Genomic DNA, 16,126 nt, shown 5'->3' on the forward strand with positions numbered 1-16,126 from the left:
CAGGGGGTGATCTGTGGATTCTTTCAATCTCCACTTTCCCCTCTTGTTCTAGGATTTCGGGACAGTTTTCCTGGATAATTTCCTCTAGTATTATGTCCAGGCTTTTTCTTTTGTCGTGGTCTTCTGGTAGTCCAATTATTCTTAAATTGTCTCTTCTTGAACGATTTTCTAAATCGTCTGTTTTGTGAATGAGATGCTTCACATTTTCCTCAATTTTTTCATTCTTTTTGTTTTGTCTTATAGTGTCCTGCTGCCTTGTGAGGTCACTTGATTCTAGTTGTTTTACTCGGGTTCTTAAAGATTGGATTTCATCTTTGGCTTTTTGGTCGTCTTTTTCCTTCTGGTCTGAGTTTCTTTGAAGATTGTCTTTCATCCTCTTTATCTCGTCTTTCATCTCCTTTGCTTCATCTTTCATCTCCTTTGCCTCATTTTCCAGCTGGATGATTTTGGCTTTCAGGACACTATTTTCTTGTTTTAGTTCAAGTGCCTCTGTTTCCAGATGACTTACCTTAATTTTTAAGTTCTTTTCCCAATTGTCTTCAGCCTCTCTTAGCTGTGTTTTGAGTTCTTCCACAGCCTGTATCCAATTCGCTGGGATTTCTGGTTTATCGTTTGCTGATCTCTCCCCCTCTGTTCCATTTGGTGAGTAGTAGCTGTCTATTGTAGTTTCTTTCTTCTGTTTCTGTTGTTTGTTCAAATTCACCCCTTCTTTCCTCCCTGTATTTGTCTGTGCTCTTGTTCCTCTCATTTTTTTTGTTTTTTAGGGACTTCTATCAGTCTCCCCTCTTGGGGCTTTAACAGAGGATCTCTTGGTGTAATCTCTGAGGGAGGGTTGTTGGGGGTTTGAGTTTTCCTGTCCTCTGGAGGCTTTTGATTGGCTTAAAGTTCAGCAGTCAGTGAGGATGGATGGGGAGCCTGGGCTTCCCTGTGTTCTGGAGACTTTTGATGGGATTGAGTTCAGCTTATTTGGGATGGGTTTATTCTGCGTTTTAAACTTCCTGGACGGCTGGAGCAGATATGGAGGATCTCTAAAGCTCTAGCCAGGCTGCCAGGTCTATGCTCCTTCTAGGCTGCCATCTTGACTTCGCCTCTAGGTTTCTGTTTTTTCAGAAGACCCAGCTCTCTAAGGGGGGAGGGGTTGTGGCTTGCCTGGACTCTGAGGGCTCCTGATGAGATTAGGTTCAGGTGGTGTGGGCCGAAAGATCCCAGAGCCAAAAAAGGGAAGGGAAAAAAAAAAGCAGCCACCTCCTCTTCCACAGCCTGTGTTGAGTGCCCAGAGACTGGCCGAGTTACTTTCAAGGAAAGCTCTTTGGAGCAACCCCTTTGCCAGCCCTGAGTTTTCTGTCCTTTCAGTAGCTCTGAGGGCTCCTGATGGGATTAGGTTCAGCTGGTTCTTTCAGAAGACCCTGCTCTCTAAGGGGGGAGGGGTCGTGGCTTGCCTGGACTCTGATGGCTCCTGATGGGATTAGGTTCAGGTAGTGTGGGCTGAATGATCCCGGAGCCAAAAAAGAAGAAAGAGAAAAGCAGCAACCTCCTCTTCCACAGTCTGTGTTGAATGCCCGGAAACTGGCCCGGGTTACTTTCAAGGCAAGCTCCCCGGAGCACCCCCCTTGCCAGCCCTGAGTTCTCCGTCCTCTCAGCAGCTCTAAGGGCTCCTGATGGGATTAGGTTCAACTGGTTCTTTCAGAAGACCCTGCTCTATAAGGGGGGAGGGGTAGTGGCTTGCCTGGACTCTGATGGCTCCTGATGGGATTAGGTTCAGGTAGTGTGGGCCGAATGATCCCGGAGCCAAAAAAGAAGAAAGAGAAAAGCAGCAACCTCCTCTTCCTCAGTCTGTGTTGAGTGCCCAGAAACTGGCCCGGGTTACTTTCAAGGTAGGCTCTTCAGAGCCACCCCTTTGCCAGCCCTGAGCCCTCTGTCCTTTCAGTAGCTCTGAGGGCTCCCGATGGGATTGGGCTCAGCTGGTGCCCCGAAGCTGGGACCTCCCCCGAGACCCAGAGGGAAGAACCCAGCCAGGAGGCCACAGGCTTCCCCCTTCTTTCTATGCTTCCCTGCCGTCTGTGTTGGGCACTCCGGAGACTGGCTCGGGTTGCTTTCAAGGTGAGTCCTCAGAGCCCTGAGGTTCCCGCTGCTGCCTTGGGCTCAGCACTCTGGGTTGGGGGGGATGGGTCCTGGGACCTTCTTTCTGTCTACCCCTTAGATCTGAGTGATCTAGGGTTCTGGCTTTTGGGGTGTGGTACCTTTTGATCCAGGTCCAGGAGGAGATTTCCCCAGGTCTATCCTGTTGTTCAGCTTGAATTTCGGTGGCCTAGGAGCACTTTGTTTGCGATCGGTAGGGAAGGGTTTCGGAGGTCTGAACTTTCGCTGCTTCTACACCGCCATCTTGACCGGAAGTTTCCCTTGCCCATTTTTCAATTGGAGAATGGCTTGATTTTTTGTACAACTGGTTTAGCTCTTTATAAATTTGAGTAACTAGACCTTTGTCAGAGGTTTTTGTTATGAAGATTGTTTCCCAATTTGTTGCTTCCCTTCTAATTTTTGGATGCATTAGTTTTAGTTGTACAAAACTTTTTAATTTGATGTAATCAAAATTATTGATTTTACATTTTGTGATTTTTTCTAGCTCTTGCTTGGTTTCAAAGTCTTTCCTCTCCCAAAGACCTGACAAATATACTATTCTGTGTTCACCTAATTTGCTTATAGTTTCCTTCTTTTTATATTCAGGTCATTCACCCATTCTGAGTTTATCTTGGTGTAGGGTTTGAGATGTTGATCCAAACCTAATCTCTCCCATATTGTCTTCCAATTTTCCCAGCAGTTTTATCAAATAGTGGGTTTTGGTCCCCAAAACTGGGATCTTTGGGCTTATTATAGACTGTCCTGCTGAGATCATGTACCCCAAGTCTATTCCACTGATCCTCCTTTCTGTCTCTTAGCCAGTACCAAATTGTTTTGATAACCACTGCTTTATAGTATAGTTTGAAATCTGGGACTGCAAATCCTCCTTCTTTTGCATTTTTTTTTTCATGATTTCCCTGGATATCTTTGATCTTTTGTTCTTCTAAATGAACTTTGTTATGGTTTTTTCTAATTCCATAAAGAAATTTTTTGGTAGTTCAATGGGTATGGCACTAAATAAGTAAATTAATTTGGGTAGGATTTGTCATTTTTATTATCTTAGTTCATCCCACCCATGAGCAATCAATGTTTTTCCAATTGTTTAGATCTACTTTTAATTGTATGGAGAGTGTTTTGTAGTTGTGTTCATATAGTCCCTGTGTTTGTCTCGGCAGATTCCTAAGTATTTTATATTGTCTAGGGTGATTTTAAATGGAATTTCTCTTTCTAATTCTTGCTGCTGAGGTGGATTGGAGATATATAGAAATGCTGATAACTTATGTGGGTTTATTTTGTATCCTGCAACTTTGCTAAAGTTATTGATTATTTCAACTAGCTTTTTGGTTGATTCTCTAGGATTCTTTAAGTATACCATAATATCATCCGCAAAGAGTGATAGCTTGGTCTCATTGCCAATTTTAATACCTTCAATTTCTTTTCCTTCTCTAATTGCTACTACTAGTGTTTCTAGTACAATTCTGTGGTACCTTTAACAAGATATAATTTCCCTCTTTACCTCTTTTAATTAGATAAATTTTCACTTTTGCTTTGTCAAAACCATAATTACTATCACTGCTTTCTTACTTTTAGCTGAAGAATAATAGATTCTGCTTTAGTCTTTTACCTTTACTCTGTGTGTGTTTCCTTATTTTAATTATGTTTCTTGTAGACAGCCTATTGTTGGATTCTGTATTTTAATCTATTCTGCTACCCTCTTCTGTTTTATGGATGAGTTCATCCTGTTCACATTCACAATTATGATTACTAACTGTGGAGAGGTTCTTAATATATCCCTGGGCTTTTCACTGAACCTTGTGACATCTCTATCATACAGTGCCTAATTTTCAGACCTAGCGTGAGGGCTTCTTTCTCTAATCTTGCAAGTCATGTTGATAAATTATAAAGTTTAACATAATTTTAATTTGAGATAAAAGAAACTATTCAACTATAAGCTACATCTAATTACTCCTAATTATATTATGTTTTAGGATTAGTTGGCTATCCTTACAAGAAACATCTAGGAATTAATCACTACCCCAGTGGAATTATATTAAACTAGATAATACTGATAAAATCATTCATCTAGGATTGGCAAGGATCTACTAAAATGGGGTAGGGAGTCAAATTATTTTTCATAGTTCCTCCTTTGATTTAAGAAATTGTCTGTGACTTATCACAATTGAGATGCATAGAGAGCACTTCTCTATGGGTGGCACAAAAACCAGAAGGGGCAGTCTCTTACTGAAGCACAGGGACAACAATTGGAGAAGAAAAATAGAGCACAACCTAAAAAATTCTGATTATGTTTAGACCTAGTTTCTAAGGGGAAATCTCATAGATGATGCATTACAAAGGCAAAATATAAGGCACCTGATCTAAGGCAGCAGCACATGTATTATATATAACATACCAAAGCAAAGTGGTTGATTTATCTAGGGAAGTAGAAGAGATCTATGATTCTGGGGCTCTATGGTCAGTGTATTGACAAAGGCACTGGAGCAATTCTCTCTGGCAAGTGAGGCAAAATAATAGTGCATAGGAAAGGAAGGAGGGGGATGAGTAACCAAAAGCTCTATCATTGTCCCAGGAATTAGAATTTCATGCAGGTGTCTGATTTAAAGGCATCTCTAGCGCTGTCGTCTGGTCCTTTTGGAAATGTCTTTCTTATACCTGTCTGGGATATGCTGGCTCCCCAGAGCAATTTTTCTACGAAATATGCTCCCCTGGTTCAGGTGGATACCTTCTGCTAAAATTTCTTGCAAAATAGATCTTAAAATAATTTAATATAGGCTTTCTAAATTTCCTTTTCTAAATACTTAGGGATTGCAACATGGTAGCTTAGATGTGTTCCAATCTTAGCAAGTGTTATTTTTTAATATCAAATGAGTAAAATTGGATTTTCCCATCAAGGTTACTTAAATTAAAAACTGAAGACGTTTCTGAGATTTCTGCTTTAATTTTAAAAAGTGATAGAGTAACAGCTTGGTCTCCCAATTACTAAGGAACTCATTTTATACACATTTAAGTTAAGGATAAGGCACTGCAACAAATGGATTTATTGCAAATATCACAGTATAACTTGCCCTGGTTTGAAAAGCTTTACTATAAGAGAAAGAAATAGAGACATCATTACAGCAGCATCAATACTGGGCCTCTCGGCCTATGGGCCTAGAATGACTCAACAAATGCATGACAAGATAGAACATCATTAGGTCTGTTTTGACTTCAGATCAATAATCAACATGTCCAAATTCTGGAGTAATTCCCCCCCTACCCCCCATGGTCTGCTTCTGAGCTACAAGAGATAAAAGCTTAGGAGCAGTAAATTAAAAACACATAAATTAGAGAATTTTACTTGTTTTATAATAAGGGCTTAAATTAGAGTGAGCTTTTTGAAACTCCATCAAAATTGTCAGATATAGGTTTCAAATAGCAAAATCATTTAACTTTTTGCACAATTACCAATGTAATTTAAATATAAAATTCTTGATCCAATTTTGAATAATGAAAGGATTGTAGTATTGATCTAGAAACCAAATATCTTATCAATTAAAGTTAGAAAAGTGTCTTTTCTATTGCTATCAAAGTTAAGAATGATTATTTAAAATATTTCCTAATTATAGCAGAAGTATACTAGCATATAATAGTCATCGAAAAATCGCCAAGGGGAGCTTGTCTTTTGTTCATTACAATGAAGAATTGAGGCATCATTATATACTTGGCCTTGTCAATGAAATTTTATATCATTTTTCCTGGATTCTTTTCTAGGTCAGGTTTTTTTTTTTTTTTTGTAATAAAATGTTTCAGATGCTCTTCTATTATTTCATTCTTTTGATTTGGTTTTATTTCTTTAGGAAGTCATTATTCCCTCAGTAGCCCCCAATTGTGAGAGTGCACCCCAAAATGGCTACCTCTGGGTAGCCATTAACTTAGAAGCAGCTAGACACTTAGCCTTTCCCCTTCGCATGAAACCAATCCATTCTCCTCTCCAAGTTACCAGATATCCTGCCAAGAAACTACTAGCCCAAGAAGTCCATAAGAAACCAAACAAGGGTGTCACCCATTGATATACTGATCTATTATGTATAGAAAACTCCTGTCTGCAATCACTGAAGTAACTTATGGTCATTATTCTTATCTTCTGAATCATCACCTCTCATTGTTTCTGTATGAAGATTAATCTTTTACCTATGTCGTTTACCCTGTAAATTATAGACCCCAACCTAATAAACTTTGCTACCACTCTAAGAAACCATCTGCATAGTTCTTAGTTGGAACAGGCCCTTCTGCAAGCCCACCACCCATACTTCTTACCCTGGCTTGCCGACCCATGAAGCTGTTTCCAGAGTCAGGTTCTATCATAAGACGACTCATGAAGCTGTTTCCTGTCAGACTCTGTCATAATGGCCTCCAACATGCCATAAGTTTCTAGCCAGGAGACGCAGAGTTTGACCAGGTAGGAAGCACTTTTCTCTTTCTGTTAGGCAGAAAGCATTTTTATGGAGGGAGTAAGAAAAGGATTTTACAGCCGGGAGTAAAACTATGGGACCTATAAAAACATTTACACTGCCGCTAGACCAAGTCCCTTTAATAGATCAGAAAGGAAATTTAAAACTACTCATAGATAAGGCAGTCTCTCAGAAGCAGTGAAATTCAAAATAACAAAAAAAATTTTGCCCCTGCCCCTCTTCCAGAAGTGGCTAACTACTCTACATTTTTTTTTCCTTTTCTCCAGCTAGAAAAACCAGTCCTGCCCATAGTCTTTTTGGAAAGATTCCATGCAGTAATAATCACAGAACATTTTCTTTCATAAAAAGTCTTTTTTTTAATTTAAAATTTATTTTTTGAATTAATTTATTTAGTCAATTTAAAACATTATTCGTTGATTACAATAATCACATTATTTCCCTCCCCTCCATCCACCCTTCCCGCAGCCAATGCACAATTTCATTGGGTATTACTTGTGTCCTAGATCAGAACCTATTTCCATGTTCTTGATGTTTACATTAGGATGTTCATTTAGAGTCTACATCTCCAGTCATATCCCCTTGACCAGTGTATTCAAGCAGTTGTTTTTCTTCTGTGTTTCTACTCCCACAGTTCTTCCTCTCAATGTGGATAGTGTTCTTTCTCCTAGATCCCTCCAGGTTGTTCAGGGTCATTGCATTGCCACTAATGGAGAAGTCCATTACATTCAATTGTACCACAGTGTATCATTCTCTGTGTACAATGTTCTCCTGGTTCTGCTCCTCTCACTCTGCATCTCCAGTTCCCATGGAATTCCTCCACTTTATTATTCCTTTGAGCACAATAGTATTCCATCACCAACATATACCACAATTTGTTTAGCCATTCCCCAACTGAAGGGCATCCCCTCATTTTCCAATTTTTTGCCACCACAAAGAGTATATAAAAAGTCTTAATGATTTTCAAAAACTTGTTAGGAGATATAACTATATCTATATATCTATATATATATATATATATATATATATATATATATATATATATATATATATAGCTCCCCCCACCCCCCCAGTTTCTCAAAAGAAAAGTGCAGAAGAAAAGTATGTTTGTTTTAAGAAATCTATTGAAGCATGAAAAGTAATTTTGAAGTAAGATTTATCAAATGTCAGTCGAACTTACAAAAATTTAACCCCTTTTCTAACTCTTAAAATGTAAAAAAGCCTGTCACAGATTATCCCAGACAATTCCTTCATTATTAATAAACCTTCTTTTTCCCACAGAATTCTTTAGTAGTGCAGCTATAATTTGTAACAATTGATCTTTATGCTAGGATGAAAAGAAGAATCTAGTCCATAATTTTATGTTCTATGTGGTCAGAGCATGCATGAAATACCTGGGGTATGTTGTCTGTGTTATCAGTCTATGTTCTGTGTTCCATGATATTGTCTGTGTTGTCTATATATTGTCTGTCAGTGCCCCATAATGGGAGGGTTACATTTTGGGATCTCTCTCTGCCTTTTCTATTCGTTCCAGAGGAATGGAGGAAACAAGCAGAGGCTGTTTGGGAAATAAAAAACAACTTTTATGGATTTTTGAATCTCCTAAACTCTAAGATAATTTAATTGGTTACACAAAAAGGACAAAAATACAAAATTGTCAGATATTTCTTCTCTCCCCTCCTCCCTGGCCATGAGGGGGAGAGGGTAGAAATGATAAGACAAGAAAAGAGATAGTCTGATCCCACAATTACAAGATGCCAACAGAGAACAATGGCAAAAATATATGTTCAGCATTACCCTCCCCCCCCCCCCCCGCCCCTTTCTCAAGTGGAAAGAGAGGGAGAACAGATCAGAACTGTATGAAATTGGGTGTGTGTGTGTGTGTGTGTGTGTGTGTGTGTGTGTGTGTGTGTATAGGGCCTAATTTTGCACTGAATCCTTTTCCTTAAATAAAGAGTGGTTTTTCTGACTATTTAATAGTCCCATGTTGTTGTTTTTTTTCAGTCAACATGTATATAAAACTTTAAAGATTTGCTAAGGATGTGAATAGGTACTGATGATATAATGTAAAATTCATTCATTTGTGATAATTGATTACCAGTTAAAAATAGAATTTCAGACTTGCAATGTATAATGATTATAGTTGAATTATTAGACTTAGCAAAAATGTTCGTCCAACTGATTTGAGAATTGTAAAAAATGAGTATAAAGTATATAAGAATTTAATATCAACCAATTAAAAATGTGATGTAATATGAAGAAGATTTTGTATGATCTAAAATTTGTGTAGACATATCAAAATGTAGAATTGTCACTTTAAAACATGTACCATTATATTAAGGAACAGGTAAAAATATATAATTAGCATTAGGATTTCAAAAATTGGTAATACAAAAATGATATATGATTAAGAATTTGGTATATTATAAATTTGGGAATTTAAACAGCATTGTTCTTGATTAGGATATAAAAATTTATTTTAAAAGTAGGTGCAATGTATGAGAAGAAATTCATGATCTAAGGACCAATATGCAATTTGTTAAAATGTGATCATGAACCTGTAAACACTGTGGCATTTAAAAGAGTGGATGCCATAAACTGTATGAGTTAAAATGGTTGAGGTTGTAAACTGTAGTGAGTAAAATAGTGGAAGATATAAATTGTAGTAGATATAAGAGTGGGTGAGTAAATTGTGACCACAGAAAATATGTTTTCACTAGTGTCTTGTTTTAAATCAAATATAAGGTGGTCGCCAGGGAAATATTCCCAATTATGAATATACCCAAGTCAACTGGGTTTTATAGAGAATTTAATTAATAATACAATGAGGAATCAAAGAAAGAGAGAAAAAAAAGGAAATAAATGGAAAAAATAGGCTGGCCCAGGCAGCCCTGGCCAACCCAGGCCTAAGCCCTAAAAGAAAAGATCAGTCAGTCCTTAATCACTCACCATAAGATCTGTTCAAGTGAGGATTCAGGGGGACAGAGTCTCCCCAGAGGGAGTTCCAGCCAGAGTCAGCCTCCCTTGAGAGACCGCCTTAGAGATTGTCCTTCTCTCAACAACCTCCTTAGTCTCTCAAGAGTCTCTCAAGAGTCTCTCAAGAGACTGTCTCTTTCAACAGCCGGTCCTTTTCTTATATAGCGGGTTTTCTCCTATGTTACCTCCCCTAAGTTCTTCCATCTACCAATCACTGTAGATGTTTTCCAAAGGACAGCCCATTCTGAATTCACACCTGAGTAGACTAATCCTTTTAGTAATCCACACCTGAGTAGGCTAGAATCTCTAAGTTTTTTCCTCTTTGCTCCTTGTAAGTTCACAAGTTGCCTGACCTTTATAGGTACTTAGCACCCCTTTGTATTAATTCTAAAAATAGGCATGGCTTAAGTATGGGTGTAAGTATTTTTTCATTGTTCAGCAAGGAGTTTTCTCCCCTAAAGCAGTCTTAAGTACGGGTGGAGTAGAGGTCTTCCCATTCCTGATCTAAGTAGAGTTCTCACTATCCAAATGGGGAATGGTCTCAATAGGGAATTGTCCCAATGGAGAATTCCCCAATGGGGAATTTTTTAACATTCACAAGTCTGAGAAATTTCAAGATTCACAACTCTGACTCAGAGAGGTACAGTGACCACTGAAGCATGTAAATGCTTAAGAAACTAATGCCAACTCAAGTTCTATAAAGTGTAAAAATGAATAAAATTTAATATCAACTTTATATCTATGATATTGTTAAAAATGCAGATTTCCCTAATTCACAATTAGAATGCAAATTTAAAAGAAAAAAGGGGGAAACTGCAAATATTACTAATAAATGGGGAAAATTTTAAAACATCAAAAAAGAATTGGTTTAAACATTTTGGTTTTATTTATGAAAATAAAGAAACATGGAGAAGAGACAGTTAATAAAAAGAAAAAATTATTTAGAAATTTCCTAAAGTAATCTAAATTTTCAAAAATTTCCATAACTACCATTTTATTAAATTTTAAAGTTAAAAAATGATGATACACCCTATACAAAAATTTGGTTCAATTCAAGTGGTTATCTTTATTCCAAAAAATATTTCAAAAAGCAAAAAATAACATCTGTTGTGGCAACTTGAAACTAAATTTTAAGATACTTAAGTCTTAGTCAAATAATGCCTACTGTGTTGATTGTCTGAACATCCCTAAAAGGTTATTTGTGTAAACTGGAATTGAGATCAAAATGTAAAAAATTAAAGATACTAAGGAAAAAAAGAAGTTCAAATATTGTTCATCTGTTATTGTGAAATGCCACTGAAGAGCAATTATGTATAAAGTATGTATGCAGATTATACTGTAAAGAAAATTTATTTTTTACCTGAACTGGATAAGGACAAATGTGATATGCAAACAGTATAAAAGAATAATACATATGACTAGAAAAATTTGACTGGCCCAGAAATCATATAGGAATTGCAATAAAGATTGTTGATTATAAATAATTAAATGACAAATTTATTTACCCCTTCCTCACAGTAAATTTAAAACCTAAGGTGTTAATTAGCAGTCTCATTGATTTTTGATATGGTATGGAAAATAATACTGCAACCTAAGCAGTTACAAATATTGGATTTTTGACAAAATTACTATATGGTGAGTGCTACCAAAACATGCACTTTGTGCAAATATGATTCTGAAAAGAACTGAAAATATATGTTTAAATGTAAACTATGTATAAAAGCAATTTTGCAATATGTAATTTGTATTGTAAACCAAAAGTTTAAGGTAAATTGGCTATGACAATGTACCAGCCATCATTAATCAAGATAATGTTAATGGAGACAACTCCTATCAAAATTGTTGACCCTTTTCCTGTATTAATTGGAAAGAATTGCTGGATAGCTTAAACCTTGCTAGTGTGTATTGAAACTTAGAAAAAACGTAAAATTTTTGGAAAGAAAAATTGGTTATCATGACTTGTAAAATCAAAATTTTTCATTGTATATATAAATCTTGGAAACTTCTCAACTCCAAGATGCAACTGGTGAGATTTGTTGTTTAGAGTAAAAGCCATTGGAATTGCAACTAATATTAATTTTGAGTTTTGAATTCAGGTATAGTTGTCTGATAGATCATTGAACTATATCCACCATTCAAAAAGAAAGACATGACTGATTAATAACCTTGGCTCTTACCTTAAATCAAACAGAATTTAATCCTTTCCCTGCTTTTCCTTTCAAAACAAATTGTTATAATCTAAACAAAGTCAAATAATAATTGAAGCCCCAGAAATTTGAAAGTAGAGAGCAATCAGATGTTTCCCTACTCTGTACCCCACCCCAAGTTTTTGTTTCAATTGGAGTTACAATGAAATTCTTGTAAATTAATTTAATTGTATAATCATTGAACATGTATTAACCTATTTACATTTTTTAAAAAACCCAGAAATATAATACGGGAGTCAAGGTTTTGTTTTTATTTACACAGAAATGAACACCTGCAGCAGAGAACCTTTTCAAGAACAGCCAAATATGAAACAACCCAACTGAAGCCCATGATTTGGAGACAAGTCAAAAGAACAGTTCACATGGCCGAATAATCCCTGGAGGTGGCAAGCCTCCCTAAGACTGATCAAGCTTAACTTTTAACCAAAGTCCAATTATTAATATTATTGTGGTTCAGCTACCTTGAAAAATGTAATTTCTAATGATGTACAACTTTGTATTCTGATATTAGGTATAATTATTTCTGTATCAAATGTAAGCGTTTTTTGTTTGTTTGTTTTTTACCTTCCATCTTGGCATCAATACTGTGTACTGGTTCCAAGGTAGAAGAGTGGTAAGGGCTAGGCAATGAGGGTTAAGTTACTTGCCCAGGGTCACACAGCTGGGAAGTGTCTGAGGCCAGACTTGAACTGAGGACCTCTCATCTCTAGGCCTGGCTCTCAATCCACTGAGCTACCCAGCTGCCCCTCACATGTAAGTTTTCAAAGTGTATTTCTCCTTGTATTAGCTCACCTTTGTTATATAAGAAGATAGCACAGCACTTATCCACACTTAGCAAGACTTAGCACAAATATCTTACACCAAACACTTATTGCAGATTTGATTAGGAAAAGCTACATACCAGGCCCTAGTATATTACCCCATGACAGAACATAACCCTTAACAGCCCCACATAGTTGTTTCCAGAGTCAAACACCCCTTGTCCAATTCTATTATTTAATGAATTATTTTCTTTTCTGAGTTTTTGGATCTCTTTTTCCAATTGGGTGACCTTTTTTTTTTTTTGTAATTTTCTTGCATTGGTTTTTCTTTTCCTAGTTTTTCCTCAAACTCTCTCATTTGGTTTTTGAAATATTTTTTAATTCCTGCTAAAAACTCTTTTTGGGCTTGCGACCAGTTGGTGTTTTTCTTTACTGCTTTAGAAGGATGGGTCTTAACTTTGGTGCCTTCTGAATTTGAACCTAGGTCTTCTCTCTCTCCATAATAGCTTTCTATAGTTGGGTTCTTAAAAAAAAAAAAAAAAAAATATATATATATATATATATATATATAGTAGCTAAACAAGTAGGGTTTGGGTCAGGTTCCTAGGGGGTGGAGAGTGTAAAAAATAGACTCGAATACAGGACTACAATCCCCACAAGCCTTTGCTCCACTTCCCCAAAATGCTTTGTAATCTCACGGGAATTCTGAGGTGGGCCGAGATTGAGGAAGGATTTAAGCTGGTGGCAAAGATTTTTGGGTCTCTTTTTGGACTTCCGTTTTGGAGCAGAGGCATCTCTTCCATAATGTGAGGTTATTTTGTCTAGGCCTCTGGCCTAGGCACATGTTTCTTACTTGTATATTCTTTAATCCTTTATCCTTAATAAACCTCTAAAAAATATAATACTCCTTGCAGAGAGAAACTAATTTCAGTCTCCCCATAGTCTTCCCTAAATTTTAACTGTTACGAGTGATGCCTTGTTTCAGGATTTTTTGTATTTTTTATTTCCAGGATGTTAGGGGTAAATTTATGGTTGGACTGAATATATATTTTTAGTTGGTCGCCAGAGATTTAAGTTCTAAATCCCAATGAAATACTCAAGTCAGAATGGAATTTTATGGTGGTTAATTTACAATAGAAGGAAGAAATTAAGAATGAGAGAGAGGAAAAATGTAAGGATAGCTGCCCCGGCCTGGTCTGAACTCAGCCAAATCTCACAAGCTCTTCCACAGTCAAGTTCCACTGCCAAGTCTCACAGGAAGTGATGTGAAATATAAAGGCAGTTCTTTACATCACTTCCTGTGTCTCACATGTACCAAGGGTGGCTTAAAACTTGGCTTTGGACAGCCTAGGGGATTAGTCAGTTGTTTCTGATTTGTTACTTGCTAGCACACGCAGGTCATAGACCTTCCTCCCCCACACTTAATCCTTAAGTGGGGGTATATACATTCCTGGTTGCTAAAATTCTAAAGAATTTTAAAATTTAAAATTCTAAAGTAGGGTGGAGCAAATCTAAAATTCACAATGACCCTACTAATTTCTTTCAGTTTCTGTAATCCAGGGTCAGGTGACAAAATTCCTTGCATCAATCTTTGGATTTGACTGAGTTTCTGGTCAGCATAATCTAGGTTCTTCGTTAAGGGTCTCTAAATAGCAGGTAAATAGGTCCAGATTCCCTGCCACACAAACTAGGTCCAACTAATGCAATAATGTTTTCTCCCAAATCCTATAGTTTTCTCACAAGACAGAAATTGGACTAAACCATAATTGATAGAAAGGGGACTGAGCTATCTCCAGGACTGAGTCACAAAAAGGAGTCATGTTGGTTCATCTAGTTCCTACCACCACTTGCTTCCCCAATCCCCTCAATTCCCTTATGCTTAGTTATTAGAGTATGAAATAAATGGTAGGGATTTGGGGATGGGATTGGATATAATTTAGGCCAGTATCAGAAGAGTAATCTGGTTTTGGAAAGGCTACCCAAGCTCAGTGCAGACAGAGCCAGACCTTAAGATGAGACACACAAAGAACCCTGTTATAAAATAAGTGGTTTAATAAAATAGAGACAGGTTAGAAGGGATTTGGATATAACTTACTCTAATAATAATTACCTATACCTCCCCAGATCTACAAATCTCTTCACAGAGATTTCTTCTGAGTGGTTTCTTTACTCCTCTACTCTATATTGCCCCAAATTAATGTACTCAGCTAAACACTAAACCCCCTTTTTGATGATCTAAGGAAAAGGGTCTGTGCTCAATGATGGTCTCATGATCAGCTGTCAGTTGTCACAAGAGCAGCACAGGAACTCAGCAGATATCAAATAGCCAACAGGGTAACAGGATAATCCAAACAACAGGTAGGATGTTAAGATCAGGCAGGCAAATGCCACCGTGAAAAAGCTAATATCAGTTCCACTCAGAGAGAGAAAAGCCACAGCCCCCAGGCTCAACTGTCTGTCTCCAACAGCAACAGTTCTACCCCAGAATTCCAGAACTTTGCACTCTGCTGTACAATCTGCAAATTCACACACCTTAACTTTTCCTATAACAAGTAGCAACAAATAAAGAATTAAAAGTGCTTAAACTTTCTTATGAAACCTTAGGTACAAGACATACTTTCAATGTTATACCATGTGTTTATAGCCATAAAACAACTGATCTTACATTATTGTTTAAAAAAAACCCCAAACAATAACTATATCACATCCCAAAAGGCAAATGGTGAAATTTGCTGTGTATGGAGTGAGTGAAATGAAAGTCTTAGAGCTGTAATTTTAACTCAAACCCAACTTATCTTCTGCTACAGTATTTCCATAATCAACTATGCCAAAATGGACAGATTGCTGGGAAGGTTGAAGAAAAGGCTTTATGAAGGAAATTCTCAACCCATTCTCCCATTATAGTGATTCTGCTTTAAAAAGGAAAGCCTCATGAGACCTTGGACTTGTTCAGTTGTTTTTCATGCTAATAGAAATAGGCCTTAAAATATATCAAAGAAAGAGGAAAAATATTCATATGTATAAAAATGTATTAAATCTATTTTTTAGCAAAGAAATGGCGCCACTCATATAGGGAATGGGTAGACAAATTATGGCATATTATAATGAAATGTTTTTGCAAGGTAAGAAATAACTAAAGGGATGGACAAAGAAACCTAGGAAGGCTTATAAAATATAAGGTAGATTAAAGGGAGAATAGAGGAAAAGTTTATACAATTTGTAGGAATTTATTTTTCATTGATTATACTTTTATTAGGGCCCTTCAGTAGATTAGAATCATTCATCTTAGATCTCAGGCACCAACTAGGCAAGGGATTTTAAAATTTTCTTTGTCCTCTGGAATGTGCTCCTTTCACAAATCCTGGCTTAGCAGGAATGTTTTAGGATTCTTTCCTAGCAATGGAGACAATTAGCTACTTACCATTTGCATTTGCATGGGGTCATAAGGCTACCCTACTAATTCTCTTACCCATAAGTCAGTGTCCAAATAATTTTAATTCTAACAAACTAATATTATAAATAACTTTAATGTACCAGTTATGACTCTAGAAGACTGAAGATGAGGCATGGACTAACTAGAAGTGCAGAATGAAGTAAA

Source organism: Monodelphis domestica, chromosome 3 (genome assembly GCF_027887165.1).
Source record: "Monodelphis domestica isolate mMonDom1 chromosome 3, mMonDom1.pri, whole genome shotgun sequence".
NCBI lineage: Eukaryota > Metazoa > Chordata > Mammalia > Didelphimorphia > Didelphidae > Monodelphis > Monodelphis domestica.